Source organism: Gopherus flavomarginatus, chromosome 1, assembly GCF_025201925.1.
Source record: "Gopherus flavomarginatus isolate rGopFla2 chromosome 1, rGopFla2.mat.asm, whole genome shotgun sequence".
NCBI lineage: Eukaryota > Metazoa > Chordata > Testudines > Testudinidae > Gopherus > Gopherus flavomarginatus.
This window is the reverse complement of record NC_066617.1, coordinates 209,838,740-209,854,636: the sequence shown is the minus strand read 5'-3', so window position 1 is coordinate 209,854,636 and position 15,897 is coordinate 209,838,740. Positions and strand designations below refer to the sequence as shown.

At 42.8% G+C, this 15,897-nt stretch overlaps 1 protein-coding gene across 10 annotated transcripts in view; it reads right to left on the bottom strand.

The window, feature by feature from the left end:
* Positions 1 to 15,897, bottom strand: part of PKNOX1 (PBX/knotted 1 homeobox 1) — a 284,239-nt gene that overhangs the window by 78,119 nt on the left and 190,223 nt on the right. For 9 of the 10 annotated variants that reach the window (XM_050936624.1, XM_050936625.1, XM_050936621.1 and 6 more), the window contains exon 1: positions 2,817 to 2,912. The exons of the other annotated variant lie outside the window; for it this stretch is intronic. The gene's annotated coding sequence lies outside the window, so the exon portion shown is untranslated. Of the gene's footprint in view, positions 1 to 2,816; positions 2,913 to 15,897 lie in introns of those variants that run through there. 10 annotated transcript variants of the gene reach the window in all.

Below are 15,897 nucleotides of genomic sequence, written 5' to 3'. Positions count from 1 at the left end.
CATGCTTAAAGTATGTCCTTAAGTGAGTAAGTAAGTATGTCCCTAAATTAAGAACTTGCCATAAAGTTTGCATTTTAATGTTGACATTTGTGCCCTTTATTATAAATCGGGGCAGGGGAATATCTAAAATTGAAAGTATTCATGGTGATAGACTAAACTGAAGATATGTTTGGAACACAAACTGAGCACTGAAATTATTCTCATTGTAAAAAAAATAAAGCAGCACTAATTTTGTAACAAAAATTAAAGAAGCACTAAATATTAAGCTATAGTAAAAACAAAGATAAACTCAAAAGACACACTTTTCTATTTCACCAAATAAATGTGATGTTATTTGTCTCATTTCTCAGATAGTTTCTATAATTTAAGACAGTTCATTATAACTTTTTGTACTTACTAGTTTATAAATATACAAATTTTCTGCAATTTTTGGCAGAGGTATTAAGAAAATGTGTCCACAATATATTTTTATTATCTGCTACCCTGGAGATTGTGGGTTTGGATCAGGAAATTTCTGATGCTCCAGCAGTCATTAGTTTTCTGGCCTGCAATATAATCTGAGAGATTAAAGTATCCTGTATACACAATTAACATTCTTGAAAAACATTTTAGGGCTTGTCCACACACACACACAAATTGTATCACTTTAACTATACATGTATAGTTAAAGAGGTACAAGACCCCTATGTGGACCCAGTTATTCCAGTACAAAGGTGCTTTATATCAAATATAGTTATTCTCATATAGGTATTGTTTATTTCCAATCCCATATAATTAGGGTACCAACTAATATAACTCCTTCAAAGTTAAAAACAAAACCAAACCCCTAACTGAATTAGGTATACCAGTACAAAAACTGAGTATAGACCAAATATTGGAAATGAGAGCAAGATCATGGACTTTAGAATAAGCAAGCAGTGATAACTATGTGCAAGAAAGCTTTAAAAAAAAAAACAATAAATCAATCAAGTTTTAAATAGGACATTTTAAATTAGATGAGCCTTTTATAATAAATTGACCCACAAAAAACAAAAAAACCCTCTGTGATTCTCAAGTTCTCTAAAGAAGTCTACAAATTAAGCCAAAATGTGTTTCATACTCTCTACTCCAGTAAGATATTTAAAGGAACAGACATTAGAGTTCAAGTAGGGTCAAGGGAAAAAAAAAAAGTTTTGCCTGGATTGCACTATGTGGGAAAAATAGTTTATTATGTAGCACAACATTCCTAATTCATAAGGATATCAAAATAAACCTGGAACCTCACTTTCCCTCCTGAAACCACACCAGTTACATTTCTGTAGATGACTGGGACAAAAGGAGAACATTAATTGAAAGATGCACACGAAGCCAAAAATAGCTATTGCATCTTTAAGAGTGTTGAAAATATTATCTGCTGGGACACCATTAGACAGATGAAAAAATTATCTTAAAAAAAATAAAGCAAGACATGCAGAGAAACATATAGTATAAATGTTAACCATTGGAGTTTTAATTGGTGAGCTCTGGGTGATATCTACTAGTACATAGGACACACACTTCCACACTTCCATAGACTCAGGATGTGTGGCTAATTGAGGAAATATTTCAGGATAAAATGAGGTACCAATATTATTACTATGTATATGTAGTACAACAGTGGCCAAAGGCCCCAGTCAAGTTTTGGGGCCAAATTGTTCTAGGTGCTGTGCAAACATGTAGGAAGTCATGCTCCATGCCTCAAATTGCTTATAAAGAAACTGAAACAAGCTGCAACTATAGTAGCTGGTCAGTTTAGCATAAAGCTAATAAGATCAGCCACTGCCCAGCCTACCTATGAGCACAACTTGTAATTTCTGAGTCACGCTGCCAGACCACAATTCATTAACTGGCTGATTTCTTGTGGGTGTCAAGGAAAAAGTGGAATTCAAGATGGGCTTTGAGAAGGGCTGTGAACTATACAGTAGGGACCTTTGTTGTTTATGTGGGGGCCTAATAACCCACGCCTGCAAGCCAGGTCTAGTGGTGTCAGGCTCAAGTGTTTAGACTGTAGGCTCCTTGGGGCAGGAACCTCAGTCAGCTTTTCCAGCCCCTACAGTGAGGAAGCAGCCTGGTGCTGATGGCGGCCTGGGCCACAGACCAGATGATCTCGTGGGCTCTTCTGCCTTGAAAAACTGTAACTCAGACTCTCAGCACCCAGCAGTGACCCGAACTATCGGGCAGGCGGCTCGCAAGCGGCCCCGGTGGCAAGTCAGGGCTCGGCGGGGACGTGGCTGGAGGTTTAGCACCGCGTGGGCCAGGTCTCACCCAGGGACTGCCGCGGCCCGGGATAGGCCACAGCGACCGCAGCCACCTCCCAGCCCGCAGCCCCCGCCGCCACCTCCAGAAGCCCGGCAGCAGCTCCGCCGGCCCGGCCCGGCCCCCGCTCCATCGGAATCCTCGCAAAGGTCCTGTTAAATATCGCCCTCCCGCCGCCCTCGCGGCACAAACAGCTGTTACCCGTCCCCTTCCCTCGCGCCGCCTCCCTGCCCCCGCCCCTCGGGGCGCGCGCGCGCCGCCTCCCTCGCGCTCCCACAAAGGCAACGGTTAGTCGGCGGCTGTTCCAGAAATTTCCTCGCTTCCCCCTCCCCTCCCCGCGCCTGCCCGCCACCGCCCCTATCCACCCCCCCTCCCGGGTTGGCTATAGAGCGGGTGCCCCCCTCCCCGCTGCTCCGTGTGGCGGGCTCTCGCTCCCCCCGCTATCCCCGGTCTGCTTGTGTGTCTGGGCCCGGCCACCCAGCGGCGGCGGGCGCGCCGTGATGGATGGATGGCTGGGAGCGGGTTTGAGTGACAGCGCTTACCTGGGTGCCAATCTTCGTCACACTGACAAGCGGCTGCAGCAATCGGGACCCGCACCGCCGCGACACGCGTCACCGCGCACACACGCACCCGGCCAATCGCCGTCCGCGCCACACTATACGACAGCACGCTGAGCATCACGCCTCATCAATATTCACCAAGGAGGCGGGGCGAGCGCCGGCGCAGGACTCGCCCACCACTACGCTAGCTGGGGCGAGTGGGCTGGGCGGGCCGCACGGCTCCTCCTCACGCCGGCGCGCCGCCACACGTCCTCAATGAATACTCATGAGGGGGCGGGGCGAGGCGAATAAGGTCTCTGTCACGCCCCTTTCCCCGCCTCTTCTGTGTGGTCGGGGTGAGAGGGAGGTGAAACCAACTCCCAAGGGCGGGCGAGTGGGGGGACGGAGATACCAAGTGAAGCGGGGGCGGGGGCGAGCGCCCTTTCAGGCATCTGCCTCAGGGCCTGCTACAGCTGTCCCGTAAGGTTCCGCCTTGAGCTGGCGAGGGAGGCCTGGCCTGTGCTGCCCCTGCTTTGCTGCCCCCAGGCTCCCAAATGCCCCTGCTGCCAGGGTGCCCCTCCTTCCAGTCCCTGGCAGGTGTGGTGCCCTCAGAGCCCCTTGTGTGTGTGGCTTTGGCATCCCCTGTGTCCCAGTTGCTCTGCTGCCCCTATTCCCCCCTGTCGCCAGGCAAGGCCCTGGTTCTTGGCCTCTCCCTCCCCCCACACACACACATAGCCAGGCCCTCGCCAGGGCCTAGCTGCCCACGATCAGGGAGGCAGATAATAAAAATATATCGTGGACACATTTTCTTAATACCAGTCGGTGGGTTTTCGGTATAGGGTGGTGTTAACGTGACCGTCATTTATTTGTACCATGGTGTCTAGGAAGTGGACCTGCCATGTAGAATGGTCCAGACTGACGCTGATGGTGGGGTGGAAGCTGTTGCAATCGTGGTGGAATACTTCCAGAGTCTCCTTCCCATGGGTCCAGATGATGAAGATGGCATCAATGTAGCGTAGGTAGAGAAGGGGCGTGAGTGGAGGAGAGCTGAGGAAGTGTTGTTCCAGGTCAGCCATAAAAATGTTGGCATACTGTGGGGCCATGCGGGTGCCCACACTTGCTGTCTGGTCACCCTAGGGTGTGCACATGTGTGGGTTCCAGCTGCTCCCTGCCCCCCTCATTGAAGCATGCGTGCAGGGTTACTGCCCTGGGAACTGCAGGGCACCAGTGGACATGGGGCTGGCTAGAGGCAGGGCAGGGGCTGACTGGAGGTAGGGTCTGGCTGCAGGCAGGGCAGGGGCTGGTGCGGGTCAGGCAGGGGGTGCAGGGCTGGCTGGAGACTCGGGCTGGCTGCAGGCAGGGGGTGCAGGTACAGGGGGTACAGCCCATCCTGTACAGTGAGTGCCTCCTCCCCCACTAGAGTAGCAGCAGCAGCCCAGGCTCGGGGGCTATTTAAAGGGCCCAGGGCACCCCTGCTTCCACCGCCCTGGCCTTGTAAATAGCTGCGGGAGCCCTGGGGAAGCGGCTGGGCTCCAGTAGCTATTTAAAGGGTCGGGGAAGTAGAAGCAACGGGAGCCCCAGACTTTTTAAATAGCCCCCAGAGCCCCGCAGCCCTACCCCAGGGCTCCAGCAGTGGGGCTCTGGTGGCAATTTAAAGGGCCTGGGGCTCCAGTCCCTGCTGGGAGCCTCAAACCCTTTAAATTGGCTCCTGGGGAAACTAGGCCACCCTGGTATAGCACACCAGCTCTTGCCAGTATGCCGTACTGGGGCTTGCGTGCAGGGCCCTCTTAGGGGTGGGGCCCGATTCAGGGGAATTAGTTGAATTGGCCTAAAGCCAGCCCTGGTTCTTAGTTCCTGGAGGGCTGTGGTCCCCTTCCCCCACAGAAATACATACAATCCCTTAAGAGTGCATAAACTTGCACTTTTAATCCAATGAACTGTTAAAATACTTAAGCTTAATTTGATAAGGTTTAATTTAATTCAGTATGGTTTGCCCAGGATATTGTCATAGCTGTCATAGTGTTCAATGCTTGCAATTACAATTTACAAAAAGCTTAAAATGACTGGCAATACTAAAGTTTTGCAGTTACAAGTAATTAAATACCAAGGTTCTCATACTAATTTTAACTTTTTTTTCACACTGGACATATTTAGTACAAACTGTATGTGTAGTTCTGAGAACAGAATTCGGCTTATTATGTAGTAAGGCTACCTTTAATAACTTAAGCCTCAGTCCTGCAAACACTTATGCAGATGCTTAATTTTACTACCATGAGTAACCCTAAGGATTTTAATGAGACTGCTCATGGTTGTAAAGTTAGGCATCTGCATAAGTGTTTGCAGGCTCAGGACTAAAGTTATTAAAGGTAGCCTTAATAGATAACAAGCCCAATTCTGTTCTCAGACATAGACATACAACTACAATTTTCTGAAATAGGACTTGTACAGTTGTATCTGAGGGCAAAACAGGATCCTGTATATACACAGTACACCTGTTAAGGTTACTGTGACATCCTTAACTTTTGCAATTCCTAAGTTCTGATTGTTAAAACTGTATGCATAGTATATTGATGTAAGTTTTGTACTTAACATTTTCAAACAGAAAAAAGGAAACATTTCATTTGACAGTAGTCTTTATTATGTACTTTGAAGCTTTTTGATATTTAACCATTAAAAGCTATGTTTTTAAAGTGGTGTTGGGATGGGTTAGTGTGTATGTGGCAATCACTAATGTGCATAACATTATACTGAATAAAAACTTTAGTTCCAATGATCAGGTTGGCATAACACTGTCATAGTGTTTCACACAGGTTTCCATTACAATGATGTCAGTTTCTTAAGTGCTGAGCTTTAACAAAGGAAGGGCTCAACTGCTGCTCTCTTTTGTTACTAATGGGAAAAAAATCAGTTAAATAATAAAAGATATATGTTAAGAATTTTGATGTCCTATGGCTATTTGGAGTGCATTCAGAAAAGCAGCCCTTGTATGTCTGTCCATGTATGCTGAACATTCATATAGTCTACTAGAGTTTTACATGGCATAGTAACAGTAGTGGAAAAAAAACTTGTGACTCGTTGTACAATAGATGTAGGACTCATGTTAATACTACTAATAATCTATTTATGTTAATATTAATGATTTAACTGAGTCTAAGTAGATATTAAGTCCATGAATACAATATAACTCAGTTGATAACATTCCCTCTAGGCAAAAATGTTAAAAGATCATGTTCCACAGCAGGCTTTGGGCTCATATCAAATGCTAGCACTGCAGTGCAGTACAGCTCAAAGGGAATTCTGCACCCTGATCAAGATGTAATTCTTTGGCTGAGATATCACACGGTTTCATTTACCCATCTCTGTTCAGAGAAGAAGTAAAGACCTCAAGGCATTTCCCAAAAAGAGAAAGGAATAAATCCTATCTCCTTCTTAGCATTCCCTCTCTCATTAAAACAAATTCTAATTTCCAGGGCTGTAAATTAGCTGAATCACTGGCTGCATAATAGTTATTCCATCTATTTATACAGTTGAGTCATTGCCTTACCAGTATCACATGCGTTATTTGGAAAGAATGTTAGGCTATCTTGAGTATAAAAGGCATTATATATATATATATATATATATATATATATATATATTTCATTCTATATGTTCTCCAATACTTTGACACCTTTCACTCCCATTCTAACATTTTAACAAACGGCTGAAAAGTTAGCTGATAGTACCAGCACAACAAATACAGCAGAGTGAATAGTATTACAAAAATACCCCAAAACAATGCTATATTGCCTTCCTACCTACAACACTCTTTGCTGCAGGAATTTAATGGTAATAGAGCTAAATTATTTCATAACTCAGTACATTTATTTTCCATTTGAGATATCATAAATTATGTAGACAGAGTTTGAGGGGAAATTATCTGTTTTTTATTGGTGCCAAGGAATTGTGGATATTTGGTCACTTGATTGCAAACTTTCTTCCAAAATATAAAACTGTTTGAAAAGACACACTAAATTTTAAACCTAAATTTTATAGTTTTTTTTTAAAGGGAGGCAGGGAAGGAGGGAGAGCCCTTATATGTATGATTTAAATATAAAAATTAAATAAGAACAATTTATTTAACTGCTACCCTGTAGTGTTGGGAATGCAAACAACATTATTCTAGTCAGTGCATGAGAACCTGAGAATGAAACTGACTAGAAATAAAAATAAAACCAATTAGCCTACTTTCACTTTCCAATAAATGGGCCAGATCCATCTCCCAAATCTAAAGTCTGTGGAAAGACTCCTGTTAGCTTCAATGGGAAATGGATTGGGTCCCAAGTGAAATGCGATAAAATGCAAAAAGAAAACAAACATCAGAGGTTCTCAAACTAAGGTCCACAGAACACTTCCTTATGATCCATGGAGACCTGTCTTTACTCATTTCCAGCTTCTTTTACAGGTTTCCAGGGTTTTTATAGCATAGAAGAACTGGGAGACTTTCCAAAAGCAGCTGGGAATGAGGTGAAGGAGCCACCCAGCCCCTGCTGTATAAATGGAACAGGAGGGGAACCAAGAGCAATGGTTAGCATCTAGAATAAAACATGGGAGCCGAGTGACCAGGGGCGCAGAAGAAAAGAAAACAAGGCAGCTGGGTGGTATGTCCAAAAGACCAGGTAGCTGCCGGAGATAATGTCCAGGAGCAGGGCCAGTGCAGGGATATTTTGCGCCCTAGGCGAAACTTCCACTTGCACCCCGCCCCCCCCAGTAACATCAGTTCATTGAGAGGCAAATCCCAACGAGCCTTTATAGACCCCAGGGGCCAGCCGTGCCCAGGGGCTGCTCCCCAGACCAGGTTCCCCCCTCCCTGCCCCCGAAACTCCCCTGGAGGGTGCACAGCCCCCTGTGATCCCTCCCCACCCTGAGTCCACTCACTGGCTTTGCTGGACTTGGGCCGCTGCAGGAGCTCGGCAGGGAGGAGCTGCCTTCTGGGGGCTCCTGCAGCAGATGCATACAGGCAAAGGCTCCCGTGCACCCACCCCCACAGTCTCCCCTCACAACGCTCGGGCTATGCGGCTCCCGGGAGTGTGAGCTGCAGCCGCTGCCCCTCCTGAAGCAGGCTCAGGGCCCTGCGTCCCCGCTCACATGCCCAGGAGCCGCAGAGCCTGAGAGTGGCGAGGGAGGGAGCGGGGGGCACATGGGGGCCTCTGCCCGCAGGCATCTGTTGCAGCCTGCAGGAGCCCCCCAGGGAGACGCCAGGGCAAAGCTTGGGCAGGAGAAGCGGTGGGTACGGCTGCTCCCCGCTAGCAGTGCCGCCACCTTTGCGGGGCTCCTGCCCCCCCTGCGTCGCACCGGCTCCTCCATGGCTGGGGCTCGCCGCTGCTGCAAGCCGGACACTCTGGCTCTCTGGTGCCTCCAGGAGGCTCCTCCCTGTCGAACAAAGGCACCGCTTTTTGGTGCCCCCAGGCCCGTCCTTAGGATTTATGGGGTCCTATGCAGTATTATTAAACTGCTGCCCCTATGCCTGATGGCAGCCTGAGCTTGCAGCGCAGCAGGGGCAGAGAAACAAGGCAGAAAGAATAACAAGACGCCCGGCCCGCCTCACAGTGGTGGAGAGTCACAGTTCCCCACAGAGACTCCTGTACCCTCTCCCTCACGCAGAATGGACATGCAGAAGGTACCTAATTAAAAGCACTAAACTTGGGAATAAAAAATGTCAGTCATAAGTTTTTTGATATGCCTGAAGTTTGTCAGACATTTATTTGCAAAAATTTTGTAATAAGGGTGAATCAGCTGTATACAACATTAAATATTATGGAATACATGATGCAGCTCTTCTCTCTTTTACATTTTCTTAATCGGTATTTCTAAGCTGATTTTATATTTTAAATGTGCTCTTAAATGTACTCATTCCAGATTACTACATATTTAACTCACTGAAACAGACATTATTTTAAATTAATCAGTCACAGAGGTTTAGTGTGTTCATAACAATGTTCATTGCTTTTAGAAAAAGGGAATACTAATTTACTGCGTGTGATCTCCATAACAATACACCAGGGGTAGGCAACCTATGGCACGTGTGCCGAAGGTGGCACACAAGCTGATTTTCAGTGGCACTCACACTGCCTGGATCCTGGCGACCAGTCCGGGAGGCTCTGCATTTCAATTTAATTTTAAATGAAGCTTCTTAAACATTTTGAAAACCTTGTTTATTTTACAATACAACACTAGTTTAGTTATATAATATATAGACTTATAGAAAGAGACCTTCTAAAAACGTTGAAATGTGTTACTGGCATGCAAAACCTTAAATTAGAGTGAATAAATGAACACTTGGCACACCACTTCCGAAAGGTTGCTGACCCCTGCAATACACATTTATGAAATTTCACCAACTTTAAAAAATATGTTTCCAAAGATTTTCAGCATAACAAAGGATTTTATATCTTACTGGGGTACTGATTTTGTGTAAAACTAGTTCATCAGATAGTCAGAAGTAAAGAAAGGGAAACTCTGTCCAGCTATCTGGAAGCAAAGGGCTGTTGCTTCCTTTGGTGGTGGGGGGGGGGTGAAGGGAGAAATGGATGGACAGAAAGGACAGGCAGAATTTGCAAGTTTTTTTTACTGTAGTAATTAAAATTTGAATTTTGATGCTGTGGCTCAACCGTCTTTACTAAGCCTCACATGTTCTCCTGTGGAATACTGCATAGATTTTAGGGCACAGATCATTTCCACTGTAGAACTAGCATATAGAAGTGAAACACCTGAAATTCTCCAAAGGTGTGGGAAAGGTAGGAATTAAAAAGGTAGCAGGCAATCAGAAAATAATTTGATTAAAATTACAAATGTTATAATTAAGTAGTTTTTATGTGACAAGATTTTAAGTGCTTTAAAAACTATCCATCGAGTGCCACTGAAATAGTCACATTTCGGAGGGAGGGTTGGCACCAGCTAGTGTTCAGCAAACTGCACAGTGGTTTGTGGGGACAGAAAAATGTTATCTGCTAAAAACCTAAGTATCAATCTTACTGGACCTATATGATACAATATACAGTACACTATGTATAGTGTACAGTCGGATGCTGTAGACCAACACATGCATCAGATGGGTGTCATTGTGCTATATTTCCCACCACCACTGCCAGAATATAGTGTGGTTTTCTCCACTATTACATATTGTAAAAGTGCTTCACAGCACTGAGTAAGGGTTTGATTTCCAAAAATAACTGAATGTACACTGTCTATCAAGGGGTAACAGCAACAGATCTGAAAAAGTACACTGGGAACTCTGTCTTCCTGAAATAAAAATTTAAGATACATCTCCAAAACCATGAAGTGTATGCAATTTTTTTTGTTTTGTTTTTAAAAAACTATTTAGGAAGAGTAGAATTAGAAATGGGAAAAATCTGGAAAGGATGTTGATGGGATATTTTAAATAAAATCCTAATCCCCACAGATGATTGTCATCTAAAAGAGGAGAAAGAAAATTATATATAAACACTCCATCACTACCCCTGCAAAACCTAACCAAAATATTAAAAGAACACTAAGGTAGCAAAGTCAAGCACTCAGAACTTAAGAAACATCAAATCAAGGTGGCCTGTGTAAACTTTACTTGCTTCCCTTGTGCACATGGATGTGATACAATCTTAAATTACACAATTGTATGCTACACAATGTAGGATAGGGACCTTAGACTGTAAATTCTTTGGGTCAGAGACTGTCCTTTACTATGTGTTTGTACAGCACCTAGCACAATGGGACCATAATCGTGGTTGGGGCCTCTAGGTGTTCTGGTAATAATTCAGCTTCAACTCCCTGAACTTCTAGCCCAGGGGTCGGCAACCTTTCAGAAGTGGTGTGCCGAGTCTTCATTTATTCACCCTGATTTAAGGTTTCGTGTGCTGGTAATACATTTTAACGTTTTTAGAAGGTCTCTTTCTATAAGTCTATGATATATAACTAAACTATTGTTGTATGTCAAGTAAATAAGGTTTTAAAAATGTTTAAGAAGCTTCATTTAAAATTAAATTAAAATGCGGAGCCCCCCGCCAGACTGGTGGCCAGGACCTAGGCAGTGTGAGTGCCACTGAAAACCAGCTTGTGTGCCGCTTTCGGCACCCGTGCCATACGTTGCCTACCTGTTCTAGCCTATCGGGCAGGATTCCAGAACAAAGAACTGGTAAGGCTCTGAAAACAGGTCCCTTACAAGCAGCACACTTGGGACAGCATGAAGATACAGTCCCTCTGCACAACTGCCTGAGCCAGCATGACCTCTTCAAGTGTGTAGTTCCAAGTGGATAGAACATTCCACAGAACTGGCATTCCCACTTTGCCACACCTCTCCAGCAGGCTCAGACAGTTTTGGCTCTCATCTGCCTGTACTAATGGAAGCGAGAACATGAGCTATTTGAAGAGTTACCCATCTTCCTCAGACCTTCTTAAATGCTTGGAAAAGGTCCTGGTATTTTCATTATCTTTTTGCTGCAGACAAGAAAGAGTCACCTTAATGCACATTTAAAAGCAGCTTGGTCAATGGCAAGACAGGGTTCAAGACTCACGTGCTAGGGCTTATGCAACTGTTCAGAAAGCCATTTATTTTGAACATCCGTGACTGTTTTTCTGCTCAGCTGTTCAAAACATGCAACACACTTTGGAAGAAATTATCTTAAACACCATCAAGTTAAAAGACTTTTCATCTATTTAAAACAGGTCTGAAAAAGACTACTGACTTTACTACTGCTATACCTGTTTACTGGGTTTGAGCTGGATCTCAAAACAAAAAGTCTTTACATTTCTGTTATTCATAACTTCAATAATTGCATCTGAATTTTAAAAAATCATATTTCTTATTGATTTCTGCTGTTTATGCATCTTAGACAATGAAAATAAACCAGTTTCACTTTTAGTTAGAGTCTAGTGAGTTTCTCTTACATTCTCATCTACTTGCACAATGCTACATTTAGATTGCAAACACTGCTTTTAAATTTGTATTAGGAATTTTCTGCTGGGTTTTGTAGAACATGTTTTGGGCCTAATTTGTTTTACTTTTGGAGGTGTAACAGAACTGTATAAACATCATAGGCTGAAAGATTTTTGGTGGACACGTCTACCTCTGACAAATGTCTAGAACAATGGGACACAATCCTGACCTGGATGATGTCATATTACATATCACGTACTATAAACAAATGATAAAAAAGTGGCAGGTTAGAAATTTGTAAATCTTTTGATTATATCACATTCTGTTTTCAGAACAAGAGGTGCTTTGAAATAAAACTACATTCAGAAGAGAAATGCAACTAGTCCTTCTGTAACAAGCAACTACAAAAAATCTAATCTGTACCGACACACTTTTCTACAAAAATCCAGGAAGTTATATTTTTATGGTGATGGTAGGAAGCATAGAGCAGTTTAAGGTCTCTTCTCTTCATTGTAGAATACAACACTTGACTATAAGACAACATAGTATTAGGGCATGTGTTGATAGAATTGTGAAGTTATTCCAATTTTGACCTTTATGGCCTGTGTTATACAGGAGGTCAGACTAGATGACCACAATAGTCCCTTCTGGCTTTGGAATCTATGAAAAGATGTGGAGAATAGGGTCACTGTCTGAGTTACTTGAACTGTGTCATATAGTACAAAAGGACATTCTGTGTGTGTGTTGTCTCTGCTACTCTTCTTTCATGATGACAAAAAGCTAATCCTGTGCACACTGATTTATGTGCCAAATTCCTATTAATTTCAAGTACAGACTAGGACCTAAAGGAGTTTGCACTCTACTAGAATCCATTTATTTTTAGCAGATCCACTAAACTATGTATAATTTACCCACTTCTGAGGCTGACAGTATACTTAATAAGGAGCACGCAAAATGAACAGTCTTGGCCCCAAAGAGATTACAATCTACAACATTCCAGAAGATTCCAGAAGACTGGAAAGGGGCAAATATAGTGCCCATCTATAAAAAGGGAAATTAAAACAACCCAGGAAACTACAGACCAGTTAGTTTAACTTCTGTGCCAGGGAAGATAATGGAGCAAGTAATTAAAGAAATCATCTGCAAACACTTGGAAGGTGGTAAGGTGATAGGGAATAGCCAGCATGGATTTGTAAAGAACAAATCGTGTCAAACCAATCCGATAGCTTTCTTTGATAGGATAACGAGTCTTGTGGATAAGGGAGAAGCGGTGGATGTGGTATACCTAGACTTTAGTAAGGCATTTGATACGGTCTCACATGATATCCTTATCGATAAACTAGGCAAATACCATATAGATGGGGCTACTATAAGGTGGGTGCATAACTGGCTGGATAACCGTACTCAGAGAGTAGTTATTAATGGCCCCCACTCCTGCTGGAAAGGTATAACAAGTGGGGTTCCGCAGGGGTCTGTTTTGGGACTGGCTCTGTTCAATATCTTCATCAACGACTTAGATATTGGCATAGAAAGTATGCTTATTAAGTTTGCAAATGATACCAAACTGGGAAGGATTGCAACTGCTTTGGAGGACAGGGTCAAAATTCAAAATGATCTGGACAAATTGGAGAAATGGTCTGAGGTAAACCGGATGAAGTTCAATAAAGACAAATGCAAAGTGCTCCACTTAGGAAGGAACAATCAATCAATTTCACACATACAGAATGGGAAAAGACTGTCTAGGAAGGAGTATGGCAGAAAGAGATCCAGGGGTCATAGTGGACCACAAGCTAAATATGAGTCAACAGTGAGATACTGTTGCAAAAAAAGCAAACGTGATTCTGGGATGCATTAACAGGTGTGTTGTAAACAAGACACGAGAAGTCATTCTTCGGCTCTACTCTGCGCTAGTTAGGCCTCAACTGGAGTATTGTGTCCAGTTCTGGGCACCGCATTTCAAGAAAGATGTGGAGAAATTGGAGAGGGTCCAGAGAAGAGCAACAAGAATGATTAAAGGTCTTGAGAACATGACCTATGAAGGAAGGCTGAAGGAATTGGGTTTATTTAGTTTGGAAAAGAGAAGACTGAGAGGGGACATGATAGCAGTTTTCAGGTATCCAAAAGGGTGTCATCAGGAGGAGGGAGAAAACTTGTTTACCTTAGCCTCTAATGATAGAACAAGAAGCAATGGGCTTAAACTGCAGCAAGGGAGATTTAGGTTGGACGTTAGGAAAAAGTTCCTAACTGTCAGGGTAGTTAAACACTGGAATAAATTGCCTAGGGAAGTTGTGGAATCTCCATCTCTGGAGATATTTAAGAATAGGTTAGATAAATGTCTATCAGGGATGGTCTAGACAGTATTTAGTCCTGCCATGAGGGCAGGGGACTGGACTCGATGACCTCTCAAGGTCCCTTCCAGTCCTAGAGTCTATGAATATGAATCTATAAAACATTGTGATTGTATTTAGCAAATCTATGACCCACATTATTATTAGACTGTACTTCATTTTTACTTTTACTCTATGCAAATAAATATCTGACATGATCTACAGACTCCATATGTAATTACAAATCTAAAACCATGGTTTGCAGATATTTTTGCACTGGTATAGTTCTGTATTATAGGCCTGACATGAAGTGGAATTCTGCTCCCATGTCAGTCAAAGACAAAACTCCCACTGACTTCACTGATGTCAGACTAGGTTTTTCAGCAGAAAAACTCACAAGGCTACTTTTGAAGAGACACCTTTTCATGTTTATGTTTGTTAGTAACAGCACAGTCCTTTCCATCTTACAGATACAGTATATATGGTTTCAGAATAGGACTTGCTGTCCCAGTGAACCCTGATGTTTCATTAATGTTAGTGTCAACATTATTAGTATAAATGTGCATGAAGAGTAAACACATTGATCTGTATTTTCCATTTGCTGCTTTTTAAATTTCACAGCTCTAAGTGTAGTTAATGGAGGATTAATGTGCATCTTACTTTCATTTTATTAGCAAAGAAAACAGTTCTCTTGGTTCCTAACTTAAAACGCTAAGCAACAGATTCACGTGGGCCTCTTGCTCATTCTTACTATGGTTATAAAATGCTTTTTAAATTAGTTTTGGTGGGTGAAGATATAAATAACTGTTCTATTAATGGCACCCAGGGATTTGTGGCCAATATCCAGATTGTCCACTGGCTGACTTCATTTTCCCTTTGATCAAACTTGTTCTAGCGTTTGTAAAAGTAAAAGCAGGTAATGGAAAATTCTGGGTTTGCTGCAAAGCACATTGTTTGAAGGCCAATTAATTTTTAAAAGAGAAAGAACAAGAAAACTAGAGTGGAACTAAACACACATAGGCTGGCAACCATCGAAGTAGTAATCACCTTCCATCCACTGGGAAACTAATAAGATAAAAATATAGAATTTACTAGTACCAATATAAATTAACACAGGATTTATGAACTGAAGACTACTCTTCTCCCATCACAGCACATTTTTTGTAGATTAAGTGAGACTCAACAGCTACTTTTACTTTTATTCTGAAAGAACAGTAGGAATTTAAATATGATCCCAATGCTATGCACCAAAGCTCCTAGCCCATCAGCACAAGGAGTTATTAAATACACAATCACTGTTGCTTTAATTATTAAATATTCAATTCTCATACATATGGAGATAATACCCATAAAATTTTAATTGATGTAATGGATTAAGAATTGCCCAACTGTTGTTCCCTTAAATATTAAATAACTTTTTTTTCAGAGAACCAGCACAGAACCAACTAAAGCTGTAATTAATCAGTTTTATGGGTGCCCCTTATTTGCTCTATTACAAGTTCTAGGAGTGTCTCCATTTTGTATGTTAAGTAAGGAGACAAGGAAAATCTATATTCACATGCTTCTACCAACAAGGATATTCTTTACCATAGCCCCATCTTCAACCAAAGGCTTCAGTTCTCACTTCATGCAGCATGCATGCATTCTTTAAAGCAGTGATTGTCTTCTTGTATGAAGAGAACATCACAATGTTGACACTAGCAGAATAAAAGTAATAAAATAAATAATAATACAAAGAGGCAAATAATGGACAAACAGATGCTCGTTCATCAATTTCCTTCAAACACAAACACTGCTGTGAATCAGATGGTAGGATCAAGGCCAAAGTTTAGAATCAGATACCTAACAT